Source organism: Helicoverpa armigera, chromosome 7 (genome assembly GCF_030705265.1).
Source record: "Helicoverpa armigera isolate CAAS_96S chromosome 7, ASM3070526v1, whole genome shotgun sequence".
NCBI classification, from domain to species: domain Eukaryota; kingdom Metazoa; phylum Arthropoda; class Insecta; order Lepidoptera; family Noctuidae; genus Helicoverpa; species Helicoverpa armigera.
The window spans coordinates 4852844-4867299 of NC_087126.1; the positions used below are offsets into that span (position 1 = coordinate 4852844).

General features: G+C 34.4%; 1 protein-coding gene across 1 annotated transcript in view; it reads left to right on the top strand.

Moving 5' to 3' along the window:
* LOC110370303 (toll-like receptor 6) overlaps positions 1–13938 on the top strand; it is a 103796-nt gene extending 89858 nt beyond the window's left edge. The window contains exon 2 of the mRNA XM_049847674.2: positions 13483–13938. The gene's annotated coding sequence lies outside the window, so the exon portion shown is untranslated. The remainder of the gene's footprint in view (positions 1–13482) is intronic.
* Positions 13939–14456: the final 518 nt, after the last annotated feature.

The following is a 14456-nucleotide window of genomic DNA, read 5'->3' on the forward strand; positions in this document are numbered from 1 at the left end:
TAACTAAAATTCTTACTTAGAGCCAGTTTGAAAATTCCAATTGTTGGCTAGAAAGACTAGATATTTTTAGATACTGATATTAAATACTTGATTTATTACCTTCTCATGACCCTATCGGAACATACTAAGTACATTATTTTATAGGCTCTTAGATTGTACATAGCATTAAGGTGAATGCTTCGTCTAGTCACAGAAAATTTAAGTATAAAACGTTCGTTTCATTTATCTTCTTCATGATTCTATAATTATTCCTCGCAATATAATAAGCGCTACAATGGTATCTGTCGCTAACTATACAATAATGGTGTACATTGGAACAGAGAATTGCCGCCAAAACGTCAGTCAGTACTATGTGCTCAGTACAGCGTAATTGAATCACAATATGCCGTCGACAGCTAGAAGTAATACTATTGTAGATGCTTGACTAGCTCTAGTTAGTCATGACGTTAGTATACACGAACATAACTTTGTAAGTATAGAGAATTTGTGTTCGAGTATTATCCTTAAAATATAATAAAGTTATAAATAAATATGTAGCTGTTATCCGAAAATCAGGAGATCCAAGTGAAGTTATATTTGACCATATTGTAGATCGATTTTCAAAGGAATATTATTATTCCGTCCCTAGTTCATAATTTCTAATCCTGGACAGAAACTCCATTTTTAGTGGTCGCTTATTAGAACAAGGCATTACTTTTATGCCAATAAAGCAATTTTACAAGCGTACATGCCTGTTTGAAAGCAATAAACGTGCCAACAGCAAATAGGAAAAAATAAAATACGAAGGTAAATTGGACTGCCAAGCAAATGAGTCGAATTCAATAATCAACTAGAAAACCAACTCATATAGATTGTATCAAAGTAATTGTCGTTATACGCGATCGTTTGCATGAAATAATGCTTAATTTCAATTCCGTATGCATTAAGTACATGTAAACTTGTATGGAGCTCTGCCAATAAAGTTCGATACTGATCGTTACCGTTCCACCGACCGCGTGCACAGTCGGGGTGCATCGATGACTCCCTTGTATTGATTATGCTAATTTTATTATCGAAATTCATTCGTCACGCTTGCTTCGGATGCTTTTTTTCTGAGCAACTCAATCGTAGGCTACGCCAATATTAACATACTGGGTGCCAATAAAACTCATTCGATTGCACACTGCGGTACTTTTGGTGACGGGTCACTTGTTCTCAGTTTGCTAATATGGTTCCGTATCTCTGAATGTTTTCATATAACCAAAACCGATCCTAAAAGATGAGATGAGAACATGTTGTGGAGAACGCTAAGAAAAAAATATTTGATGTAGAATTTCCGTTACCGCGAAAGCTGTAGTAAAATTTACGATCATGTTTACCTTACTCGGATGTAAGTTAGTTTATCATAGAAAATCGAAGGGAATCGTGCATCCCCGAGCAATGAAAGTGGGTAATTCTGTTTGTATACCAACAGCCGATAAAATTTGTAGATGAAATAAAACTCTGATAATGAGTTCGTAAAACGTACGGCTTGAGTGTCATTATTTGCTGTCCATATACATTTCCTGGAAATGATGTATAATTTTGTTTGTGTTTTGTAGACAGTGTTGTTTCAAGCAATAATTCAGATTCTTTCCTTATTAATCTCCAGGCAATTTGTCTGCTACGTTTTCGAACAAATTCCTCATGGCTATATTTTATGTGAGGCATTTTTAAATGATGTTTTTAAAAAGATTACTGCTTTATTAACTAATCATGGCAGCCTGTATTTAAAACTAGTCGAAGCTCACTGTTGTATCGAAAGTAACGTCGTAATGATTAAGATAAATTTACACGTATGTCACGGGCTAACCGACGTTAATTTTGAACGTTGTTGCGTGTAGCCCGCTCCTTAATCTGTGCTCCATTAACAGGAACCATTAATCATAGTTTTAATAACAATTTAACCCCAACTAGATTAATATATCTTCATTTATTCACATGCTCGAGCGCGGCGAGTTGAACTTATCAAACTTTTATCATTCAAATTTCACTGAACTCGTTTCATAGAAAATCGAAGCCGCAACAAATGTATCTATTCTCTTCTACATGTCGGTTCTATTATAATGAATTCAAGTGCAACTGTTACAAATGTAGGATTCGGCTTTTGTTGTTTACCCATTGTGTACAATTAAACGTGGAAAGATGTAATAATCTCGACGATGTCATTGTGTTTTTTAACTGAACAGAGACACATGCGGGGTCATAATAAATAATAAGTGCGGTGCAGTAACGCGAAAATTTATGCCTCACAATGAATTGAATGTCAAGTTTAAACGTAGGGTTGTCCCAAACTTAGTTAAGCGTGTGTCGTGTGCGCAACGATGACTAAAATTCGGGGTGTACCATACCATTATTATTTATTACAGTATAATATTTTGCTGCAGTCCACCGTTTATGGGACGTTATTTTTTATGAATTATTTTTTATTAACGGCCATAACGGGTCATTATATCGCATTGAAATGATGGGGTTGTAAGTAATTCATTACCACTGTTTGTTATTCTCACGGTCATGTTTATTTTATGAGAACAATGTAAGAGTGAAACTCATTTTTGCTTTGCAAACTTTTATAATGTTATACTTATATTTTCTGGCAAATGCATTCCAGTATTAATTTTGTTTCTCTATATTAAAGCTAATAGAAATATCGTCGATTAAGCTGCCCAATTTGGTGAAGGTTGATGATAGTTTGAAACTTTACCGGCCTAAATTGAAAGCTCTCTCACCAAATATCAAAATGGAATTTTGCAACAGCTGCCACACCACATACACACTAAAATGTGGCAGCTCCTATAATTATAACGCTAAACAAAACACATAAGCAGCGCTAGTACATAATTAACAGCCGATCACAAACCCCGCTGCTCTAATCGCACTTAATAATGTAACAGTAAATTAGCTGAACAGCCTCACGAAGCAAATTACTAGTCTAAAATTACCACAGTTCTATAGGTAGGGGGAATCACAGCATGTAAATCGATTGTATCGAATATTTCGAATAGCACAAACGTCTCCCGGGGTCCGAGCCCTAAATTATAGGTTTGGCTCGAAGCTATTTAGAGCTAAATGTAACTCTATTCGCTAATAAGTCGTGTCAATTGTCGAATTCAATTCTCACAGTAGATTTTGCCATATGCTCAAAATAGACCCCGAGGCGTTTTCGATCGTCAATTTTTTGTTCTCGAACTTCAGTTAAACGATTATTTATTTAATATCGACTGTAACAACTTTGTACATGTTGAAATCGAGTTTTGTAACAACTTCCTTCATAAACTGATGGTAATTATAAATTGAGAAAGTTTGGAGAGTTAAATGTATCTATTAAGTGGAGCTACTTGAAGCTACTCAATCATTTCTTGTATTGGATACACGCAATGATACCAGATATAAATTGGTATCATCAACGTTGTCTGTGTAACAACTTTACCAAAGGAAATGTAATTGTAAATTCTTTGAGACCAACTGTTACACAAAGTAGGTAACAGGTAACATGCAAGAATCTCACATTCATTTCGTAGTTCAAAGTACTTTAATCTACGAACAAACAATCAACTCCGCAATTTTGAGCGAGTACTTAATTCATGCATATACATTATGTTTACGGTCTATTATCTTCACGCTAAGGTTGTAATGTCTTACTTCCTCCAAATCTCTCAATTGGAGCATTTCATTAAACCTCAGTTTTGCAGTTACCAACGCACACTACGTACAATTGATGCTTCTTGATTGTGTTAATGTTGTACGTGTATGTTAGTGTGCGTGAGGCCCCACGCACTATGGGCACCCCTCGAGTTTTATTAAATACGTTTCCGCATATCACGCACTATGTCATTTCCTTTCATAGGCACGTGCACAATACTGCATTATCGATATCGATAAACAACGAATTAAAACTAAATCATAACAATATTACAAAATATAATTTGAAGTCGTAAAACATTATTTATAGTTGCCGTCTTAAACAATGCGTGTTTAAAATAATCAATTTGTACGTTATTGCGTCCTAGTAACACGTTTAAACACACAATAATCGATTTGTTTAACGTGCAAATTTTCTGGAAACAGCACGCAAATCACGTCTCGCATTTTCTAACCTAGTTATTATTATTGTTTTCTCTATAACATATCAATAGCATACTGTTCAAAGTCCCTACAAAATAGTTAGCCTGAAATATGTCCTGGCCTATTTTAGCTAGGAGTTTTTTGTGAGCTTATTGCATTGTTATGTTATTTTTATAGAGTTTGTAGGCACCGGGCCAATATCAGTCACCATTGGCTCATTTAACTTCAAGTAGAGCAAATAAAAATATGGTTGACAGTTTTTTGCAGCGATAATAATATGTAAAATTTTATGCAATATGGAAGCATTTGTCCGAATACTACTTTGTGTTGTTTCATGTAGGAATATCGATAAAATTTCAAGTCGATTAAACTTTAAACCCGACCCTCGCACGTAGGTAACCATAGGAAGCTATTTGCGGATTCAATCAAATCCACAGAATGGTAATATTATTGGCTCGAAACATTTATTTGCCGTCGTAGTTAATTCGTTTCGACCAACTTTGTTAATGAAAATCAAACGCCAAACTTTGGTAACGGAAACATGTAAGAACATTCGTTCCGCCGTCGATTTTATACCCAATACCGAACAGTATTAGAAGCAATCGCCCCAACCCTATTTATTTATTTACTTTGCTTAGAAATATAAGAGTGAAAAGAAATTCTTCCTTAGAAAAACTGTGGTCCTAAATGAAAATTGTAATTTAGTTTTTGAATGAATCAATGTAAAAAATAACTTCAAATAGATAAAACGGCATAAATATGGGGAAAAAAATAATGTATTTTAATAATAACATTTTAGAAAATAAATTTATAACATGGAAAACGATAGAAAGTATCGACTTTAATTAACAATACGTTTCCTTTGCGTCAAAATAGAACAAAAGTTTGATTTGCTCAATTAAATAACGATTGTCTCAGCAAACGGTGAATTTGTTTTCACCGTAATTCCGGTTCTAAGAAAATTTTAACACAAAGGTAAATTAAGCAAATGAAAACAGAGAAATTTCATCGTCAAGCCTATTAGCACAATCGGACGCCTCAAACTGTTTTGCCGACAAAACAAAGAAATCGATGTTTGCAAAGAAGTGGGTTCCATACATACATAGACATAATTCATATAAAAAAAATCTCAGTGCTAACCAGCACAATACGCACATAAAACTTAAGGTCAGATTCAGCAGTTATTAGTCTGTAAATGTAAACGTTGCTTTATGTGTCAAAAGTGACAGCTATTTTATTGGGGCACTTTGGCTGGCATGTTATTTAAGAAAAATAAAATATTTTAACAAAATTGGGCCACTGTTCTTAAATCTCACTTTACACAGTTTGACCAAATAATCACAAGATCAGTATTACCTTGTTTAGGTTTACGGGACGAAGCCGTTATCTACATTCCATTACAGTCTACTACTTCAAGGACCCTCTTCTTGAAATTGAAGCTACATTAACCAAATTTCTACTACCAAACAAGCCTTAGATCAGTGATATTTTGGAACAGGTCATACCTTAGATCAGTGATATTTCGGAACAGGTTCATAATCTTCACTTCGATCGTCGCGACGATGTAAACAAGTGCCATTCGGTGGTCGTTATGCCCTATAAGTTACGAGGAACATTCGATTATGATCAGACTGGTACATGGCTTGGCTGTGTTAAGTTTAATATGGTCACTCGTAAAATTACTGTGTAATAAATTATTAATGTAATTATATTTAACTTTCCCTCAACCGATTTATTGACCCTTATATGTAAGCTGAGGAACTTCTAGCTAAGAAGTACGTCTTTGAAAAATCTGCGAGTATGCAAAATGACATATTCGTTCAAACAAAAAGATTTCTGTGTGAGATAGATCTTTAATATTTTATCTAAACTAAAAATCCAGAACTTTTGTTATAATAAACAAAAGACATCTGCTTAACAATTCCTTTAATCCGCAGGACCAATATAAACTTTCAAAATTAGGGTCGAAACAATCCGTATCTACTTCGTCACCGATCTCGGTTACCATAGCGATTACACACGCCCAAACAACATTATCATCCCTATATCAGTAACCGTTCTTGCGTATTACAATTACTATCGGGGTTGTCCATACCACAACGGGACTTTACAATGCGTTTATCTATTCACTAAATTGGTTGCCATACAGATTTCGGGAATTGTTTAAAATTGTGTTCCCAGGCCGTTTGATTAGTATGGGTTTGTTGGGAGTCGGTTCACTCCCCCGTTTCGACAACCCTATGCCGGTCGCGTGAGGATTACGTACTGTTCGACGCGTTTAATACGTAATTACAATTGCGCTTAATGATTTTTCGTGGGCCAGACATTGATGCCGGATCGGCAATTTGGAAATATATATATGTTACGGGTAATGCTAGAAGGTGAAGTAAACCTAGGTTTACCCGGGTTGACTTACTATTACCCAAGCTTCTTGGGTAAAGTCCGAATAATAAGTAAAATAAATAATAATTCGGGGTTTACCCATGCTCTAGGTCTATGCACCTAGGTCTACCCAACTCTGTCTGGGTAATGTTAGGTGTTGCGTAATTTTCGAGCCCGTGGTTTAATTCTAGGTCGAACGTGGTACTATTGAGGAAATGTTCTCAAGGAATCATTTTTCTGTGTGTCATGATAAACTGATTGATATTGAAAATATATCACCAGAAAAAAAGCTTACGAGAGGTTGCAAATGAACAGTCGCTTTCAGGAGGCCAGGGTTATAAAAGGTGTAATTGCAAAACAAAATGTGGTACAAAGAAGTGTTCATGCAAACCTGCAGGAAAATTGAGAAATTCTAAATGTCACAGCAGTGTATCTTGCTCAAATAAATAATTTCAATTTGAACAATAACGACCGTTATTAGTTTTTTTTTTTATATTAAAGCTATTAAGTTTATGCTCTTCAAGCAATTACGATCGCCTTTGTATGTTTTTTAAATCATAAATGTTTAAAATGACCTTGGATTTTCATTTCTCTATTTAAGTACACAAATTTTAACATTACCCAGTCAGAGTTGGGTAGACCTAGGTGAGCATGGGTAAACCCCGAATTAAAATTTATTTTAATTATTATTCGGACTTTAACCAAGAAGCTTGGGTAATACTAAGTCAACCCGGGTAACCTAGGTTTACTCCACCTTCTAGCATTACCCGTAACATATACACAGTCTATATCACTGTACCTTTCAATAATAATAATAAACTGATAAATTGTACTCAAAATGTTCTTGCAAAACTACAAAGTGCTAACATATAAATAAATTCTTATTTAAATATCTTACCGCAAGAATTAGACGTCTTTCAAAACAGTGAGAGCGTTTGTGTCACTAAGGGCTTTGAGGAAAAATGTAGATACCTTTTGATCATAATATCCACGGTTTGAGTACATTATTCACAGCCTTGAATAATGGCAATGGTGTACGTTCTTTTCTACTTAAAAACAGTCGCTCTCTAAATACCTATATACTTTTATAAGAGACGTTTTATTTCTAGTGAAGTTCAAATCTGGTCTAGAAATAAAAATAAATATAGTTCTAAGTAATTCGATCACGCGCAATGACATTATCATAATATTCTCTATTACGTAAACGATTTTGACAGAACTCGAGAATCGGTATATCACATTTCGAAATCCGACACGTAACTTAGAATGAAACTACTTATCTTTAATAATCTTCTTAAACATAAATGTCTCTATAAACAGTACATTAAATCGTAACCTATCATCCTCAACCTTTTAAAAACATATTTAAATTATAATAATATGACTAAAGCTATAACTAAAGCCAATAACTCGTTCCTTAATAAGACGTAACATTTGTACGATAATAAGGAATTAATTCGGATGTTTGAATTGCCTTAAATCCCACTTTATGGGTTATAAAATACGCTTTGATAATTAATAAATTTTATAACGTATCTGTAACAATGTAGGATGTAGAAATCATAGAAAGGTGGATTCGGATGGAACGTCGTAAAAATGTTGAGAGTCATTTTATAGCTTCATGATTTGAAAATGTATGAGGCGACGGGTGCTAATTGGAACGACGGAGACCACCAAAGGAGATTCGTCTTAATTCAAAATTGAGTTCATGTTAATTCATGTGACATAAACTTTAGATAAGATTGTGATCTCCGGTGGTGTGAGTAATTTAAAATTTATACGGTTTAGTTGTGTCAACGTGTGTTAAAAAATTGTTGGTTCAGTTAATATCTCATTTATAACCACGTCATTGCGACTTACCTACTAACTGACCTAAGTTCTAATCGTAAACAAAATTGTTATTACCTTATATAAATGTAAAAATGCATTAATATTTATTTAAGTACTTATTATATATAAAAAACAGCCATATTTATCCAATATCTTGTGACCACAAAAAAATCTAATAAATTGGGCTCAATGTCACAACACACAAAAGTGCAATTTTGTACACAATTCAAAATTACTTTATTATGTCCTCAGATGTTCGGATTGCCACTTTGGTGACAAATTATGGAGATCGTTTAAATGATAAAAGTCATATCATAATCTTTGTCCTCATATTTGACCGCGGTTTAAACAGTTTAAATCTCTTCTAAAGTCAGCATCAAAATATGTTACAATAATAATAACCGAGAATATCCCGTAGAAAATATACAAAATAGTACCTACTATAGATTTTCGAAAACCATTGCTCCGTAAACTAAAATTAATTATAGGAGGGTCCAACTTCTAATTACAAAGTAGGAAGCTTACCATAATACCTTGAGGCTCTTAAGATAAAAAATGGCCCTAAAGAAACTCAAGCACTTAGGCTAGTTTACTTAGGCCTTAGATTAACATAAATTACAGTTTGTTGATGACCTTTTAGATACAAAATATGAAGCTAAGGTACTACGATGTTGGTTCGTGGTCTGTACCAGGTAGACAGTTATCAGTACATTTTTTAAAAGTAAATCTCGATGGTAGCCATAAAGAGCGTATGCAGCACTTTTGATGCGAATACAGCATAATATTTTCCAGAAATAAGTTTCAAAGTAGGTAATTTTAATCACGAGATAGCTCCAAGTCTTGCTTGGGCATATTTACATGCACGAAACGAGTTCCGTACAGTCAATATTAGGCTTGCCATACAAATGAATACATTCTGACACAATGGGGCTTCCATTTTGACCGCTGCGTTTATGTTTGCACAGACAATTCTCGCTTCACCGGCTTATACCACCGAAGTATTAATGTTGTGGTAGTTTCTTTATTTTACGCTAGTACTGTGGTCAGTTTAGTGAAGCTCTTTATTAGTTATGACTGCATTTACATAACAGTATACCCTCTAAGAGTATGTTTTGTTTACGGTATGTTTCCTTTGTAGGGTATGCAAAGCTTTCATAGTTTAACTGCAAGTAACGCCATCTCGTGAATTCTGTTCAAACTGACGGTGGAATATGTTCGGACTGCGGTCGAGTCAGCAGTCATAAATCATGGTCCATCCAACTGGCGGTCTGAACATTAAATTGTAACTTAACCGCACTGACATGAATAGGCTACTAACCTGCTCAGTTAAACATTGGAGGTTCTGTGTTATGGGGATATTAAATTACTAAAGCCACGATGCTGTAATAAAACTTAAAGAAGCATGCGTAATTTCTAAGATTATTTATGACTTGATTAAATAAAAGTAGGTATAGATTGTTTGTAATGCAACAAAATTACTTTTGGGCAAAGACCATCCTGAAGAGAACAGATAATTAGCCTTTTTTACTTAAGCGGTTATCTACTAACATTTTTCGTTGTATTTATTATGGGCCAAAAGGATGAAAACCAATGAAAAAATACCTTCATTTATAGGTACAATAAGTTAAACAAGTGTTTAACTTGAAAAAACCCAGGTGAAAGAAATCAAATAAAAAAACAAAATATATAAATTCAATACTAATAACTCTGACAATAATATTATCATAATCTACGACCAACAATACACACTAAATATGATAATACCATAATCACCGACAGTCATAATAAAGTCATCAAATAAAGCCTTAAACTGTCTACTAATAATAAAATATATTTACTAAGTGAGCGAACAAACTGTAAGTCAATCATCTGAACTCATAAATGTTCACGCGAGCGTTAAGATGAGGTGCTAACTGATCTAGTTTGAAGTTCAACTAAAGCAGGTGCTGCAAAGAACAAAGTTGTTGGTACAAGTAATCAAACTGCAGTGCCACAGTGCCATCACGCTTAGCTGGATTCTAATTGGTTGATAATTTATGAATATTAAAACTTCGTAATTTGTTAACGCCTTAAGCGTTAAAAGAAAGCCAATTATATCGACACCAGTTCCCATATTATGTAAGGTGGTCCGACAGATTCAAATACAACGTTTATAATAAAAGCCTCCAAGGAGATATTGAAGTTTACATTGCAAGTTATGACATTTAATATCAGAATGACTCGAATTTATGAATTTTGGTAATGCCTTAATTCGATCGTAAGTTCAGTTAGGGCTATCCTAAAGCTATTCGAATGGTTGGACTATAAAATATGATGGTTAAAATTGAAGTATGAAATTCATTACTGCGATATTACTAACAGAAGGGACATTCGCAAGAATCGTTAAACAAAAGTGATAAATATTAATTTAATATTACCACAAATGCCACAAGGAACCATTCTCGGTCCAGCTCATTTTCGCTCGCCGATGTTGAAAACAATAACAACAATAATGATTATTAACCACTGGCGACAACTTTGTGAAAATATATTCATCCGAATTTATAATTTCACAACTTTTTGAATTCAAAATTAGTTACTCGACGCAATTATTACCATAATTCGTTGTATTAAACCTTTGAAATGAGAAATTAGTTGCACACCCATTAACATAATATTCGAATAGGTGAAATATTGTACGTACTAATGATATGGTTAATATTCACACATATGTACATGTAGTTTTGAATAATTGAGATAATAATAAACAAGAATTAATGAGTGAGGCACAAATGGATTGACATTTTGATTTCAATTAAAAGAGACATTGCCTTTTAAAATCTTTGTTCATTGACATGGTTTTATGAGCAAAATATTGTAAAAGTTCTATCAAAACTTGTTTTTAGACTATGTGTATGTTCCAGCTCATATCGTGATATTTATGTGGACGAATTAAAAAAGGTTTCCACCATACGAGCATAATATTTATTATTCCTCACAGTTCCTCAGAACTAAGGGCAAAGCAATTACTCATCTTTTTCCCGCGTCGAGGGCTCGTTTTTATTGCTAGACGTGAAAAATACCAGAAATTTCATCCGGTCCGCTCAAAGTGGCCGGATTAATTCAGAAGGCACTTATTTCAAATTGGATTTCGCTCGAGCCCGCGACTTTGGCGTCTGCCTCGCGTCGCCTTCATTTCCTTTTAATAGTGTCCGACTTGTTGTCTCTATTGGTCTCCTTTCGATGTCCATTATGTAGCAATTGATTGGCATGAAATGCTCATAGTAAAATAATACCCCACTGAAGCGAAATATTGCAAAACGAACCCAAATCTATCATAGACATCGATTGTATTGAGAACTAGAAAGTCCAAATCGAATAATAATCCTTTATATAAATATGATGAATACTTCGATATTGATTGATGTGTTATACCGATAACATCAAATCTGTCTATCGGAGTAACACTAAACTGTTGAGTGATACGGACATTGGTTAATCTTGTGTCTGTGGCCACTGGACCGCGATGACTATAGCCAAGGGCGTGAAGGGTAATCGGTCAAAAGATACGGTTCTATCCCAATCTATCACACTCTAATAAGGTACCCTACTTTATTCGCATCACAAAATATACGTTAGCTGAAAATACAACAATAGCGATTTCAAATACACATTCAATATTTATGTCTACAATATTTTATGTACTGTGGGATTGTAGGTATATCCTACCTTTGTAATATATTTCACAATATAACAAACTACGAGTATGCTGTAAAAGTAAACACTATGTTTCTCGTAGGCTCGTCTCATAAAGTATGTCAAGAACGTTGACCTCAGTCCTATAAGGGTCCTCTTTAAAACAACATGCTTTACCTAAGGTAAAGATAAATAGCGCTTCTGTTTATTCAAGTGTTCGTAGGTGGCACTTGAAGGAGCGAATACATTAACTTTTCATTGCATTTCAACATAAATAATTCGACTTCTTCGAGTCGGGAGACTCTTTAGCTTTGTATACTGTGGCCAAGTAAATTGACTGCTGCAGGATACACAAGTGGATGGTTACAATGCGTTACTAAGTCTGGCTACGCCTTTGTTTTGTCCAAACATGTTTCAATTGTTACTGCATGTAAATGTTGTTCTCGATTACCATTAAGAGCAAGCACAGTTACAACGACGATGTTGCAAGTCAGCTTCGAATACTGTAAACGTTAATTGGACGTGAAACAAGACACAACTTAACTGACTCATTAAATTGTCATACTAGAGGAACAACGGATATTTCGAAATTTTTCCTTCAAGCTAATTGACAGTTAGTTAATATTTCCATAATATTCCAAAATGGTATTTTCATTTAGCATTTCAAAGTCCCAATTACAAACGTTTCACATAAAAATAAATTTGGATCCATTTTATTTGACGTTTTGTTAAGAGGACGAATTGGAATTTTTGGCGCCAAGGATGTCAATTTTTCTCAGTAAATACAAAACGGATCAAAATACAACTTGGTTACCTGAAAGTTCATGATATAAACCTTATTTTGTTAGTTGTAGAAACATGATTAGGTAACTTTTATAACAGAGAAAAATATATCAAACATACCTCTTTTTAAAAAGAGATTCACATATTATGGGCAAACGGGACCGATTAAAGCCTCTTAACTTTTTTAGTAGTTGAGTATATACATACTCTTTAAAATTGTAGTAGGATTTTTTATTAAATTATCATTTCTAAATAATAAAATTACAAAACCATTTTGTCGCTTACGACTTTTAGTTATAAGCTAGCGCGCGTATTGTTATCCTCGCCCCGCTCAGACGCTCCGACCCCTTTTGGCGCCTTAGATGCGCGTGCCGGTTATGGAATTATTGTTGACCACTTCCTCGCCTTAATTGCGATTCAGAGTATTTGAATACTATGTTATTAAAATAGTTTAAACATTCGTAGATACGCTTTGATATTTTGTGTTTAAAATTGCAACATTTGACAAAACCAGCTTTTCATAAATAGGGTTTCATTTACGAACAAACTGTCTGGGCATTATCAGTAAACAGAATTAATTTGTCAAAAGGTGACCTTTTAATATTTTCAATCACAAAATGTTCTTTGAACTGAAACTTTGTCTGATGCTTTATGATTGGTATTGAAACTTAAACTGACGAAGCAAAGAGCATCTGTACTGTTAATAATGTTGTCTTTCCTTGTTTCCAGTGCATCTTCGGAACGCACTGCGTACACCTGGCTGCCCGACACCAGGATCGAGTTCTGCTCGCCGTACAGTCGGCGAAAGAGCTCCAACTCAACGGTCTACGAGAGCGACTGATGGTACGAGGGCTTCGACCAACTCGAAGAAGCTTTGCTTTGATCACGAACACTTAAAGTGCGAAACCCTGTACTACGAAACTCTTGAGTGACGTCGAGAATAATCTTCTTTGGCGTTTGACGTTGTACACCGTTCTCCTATAAAATATGTTTATGTTATTAATTGTTTAGGTCTCTAACCTTTGTAAATAGTTACCTATCTTTTATGTAAAAATAATCTTGATAACAATTTTTATGCCATCCATTATGTAATTAGATTCCAAGCAATGACGTAATATTTTAGGTGACAAGCGTTTAAAGCTTTTGCAATGAATTAAAATTCAACGAACACAAATGTCACGATGTGTAAATAACTAGTGAAACACTCGATAAAATTCATCGTAAATGAAATTCAAGAACGATAGCTTTAGTACCACCCTAAGTGGTTACAGCAATATTGCAAGTGGATATCCACACGATTGATCCAACGACAGATAAGAGTTCTGGAAAGTTCTCGGCGAAATCTTTGCTGAGTATGGAATATTTTTGCTCATAAATTTGCTAATATAACCGCGTCTACTTCTACCGGGCTCGATGAGAAGCCGTGAAAACTTCCTCGTGCTTGCCGAAAATGAATATTTATGACGGGTAACGAGTAATGCGCCATTTATGGACAAAGTTGGAATGTTCCGTCTACTTATCGAACGTAACTGAATCGCAAAATTACAAATACTTCTAGAAATATTGCTATCTGTTACGTTATTTTGTTCGCAGGTTCATTTGCGTATGAGCGAAATTAAATTTTGAAGTTATGTGCTCATTATTTTGTAATTTTATTCAAATTGTTTTTGTTATTGAGATTATTTGTTTTTTCTACTTTGATT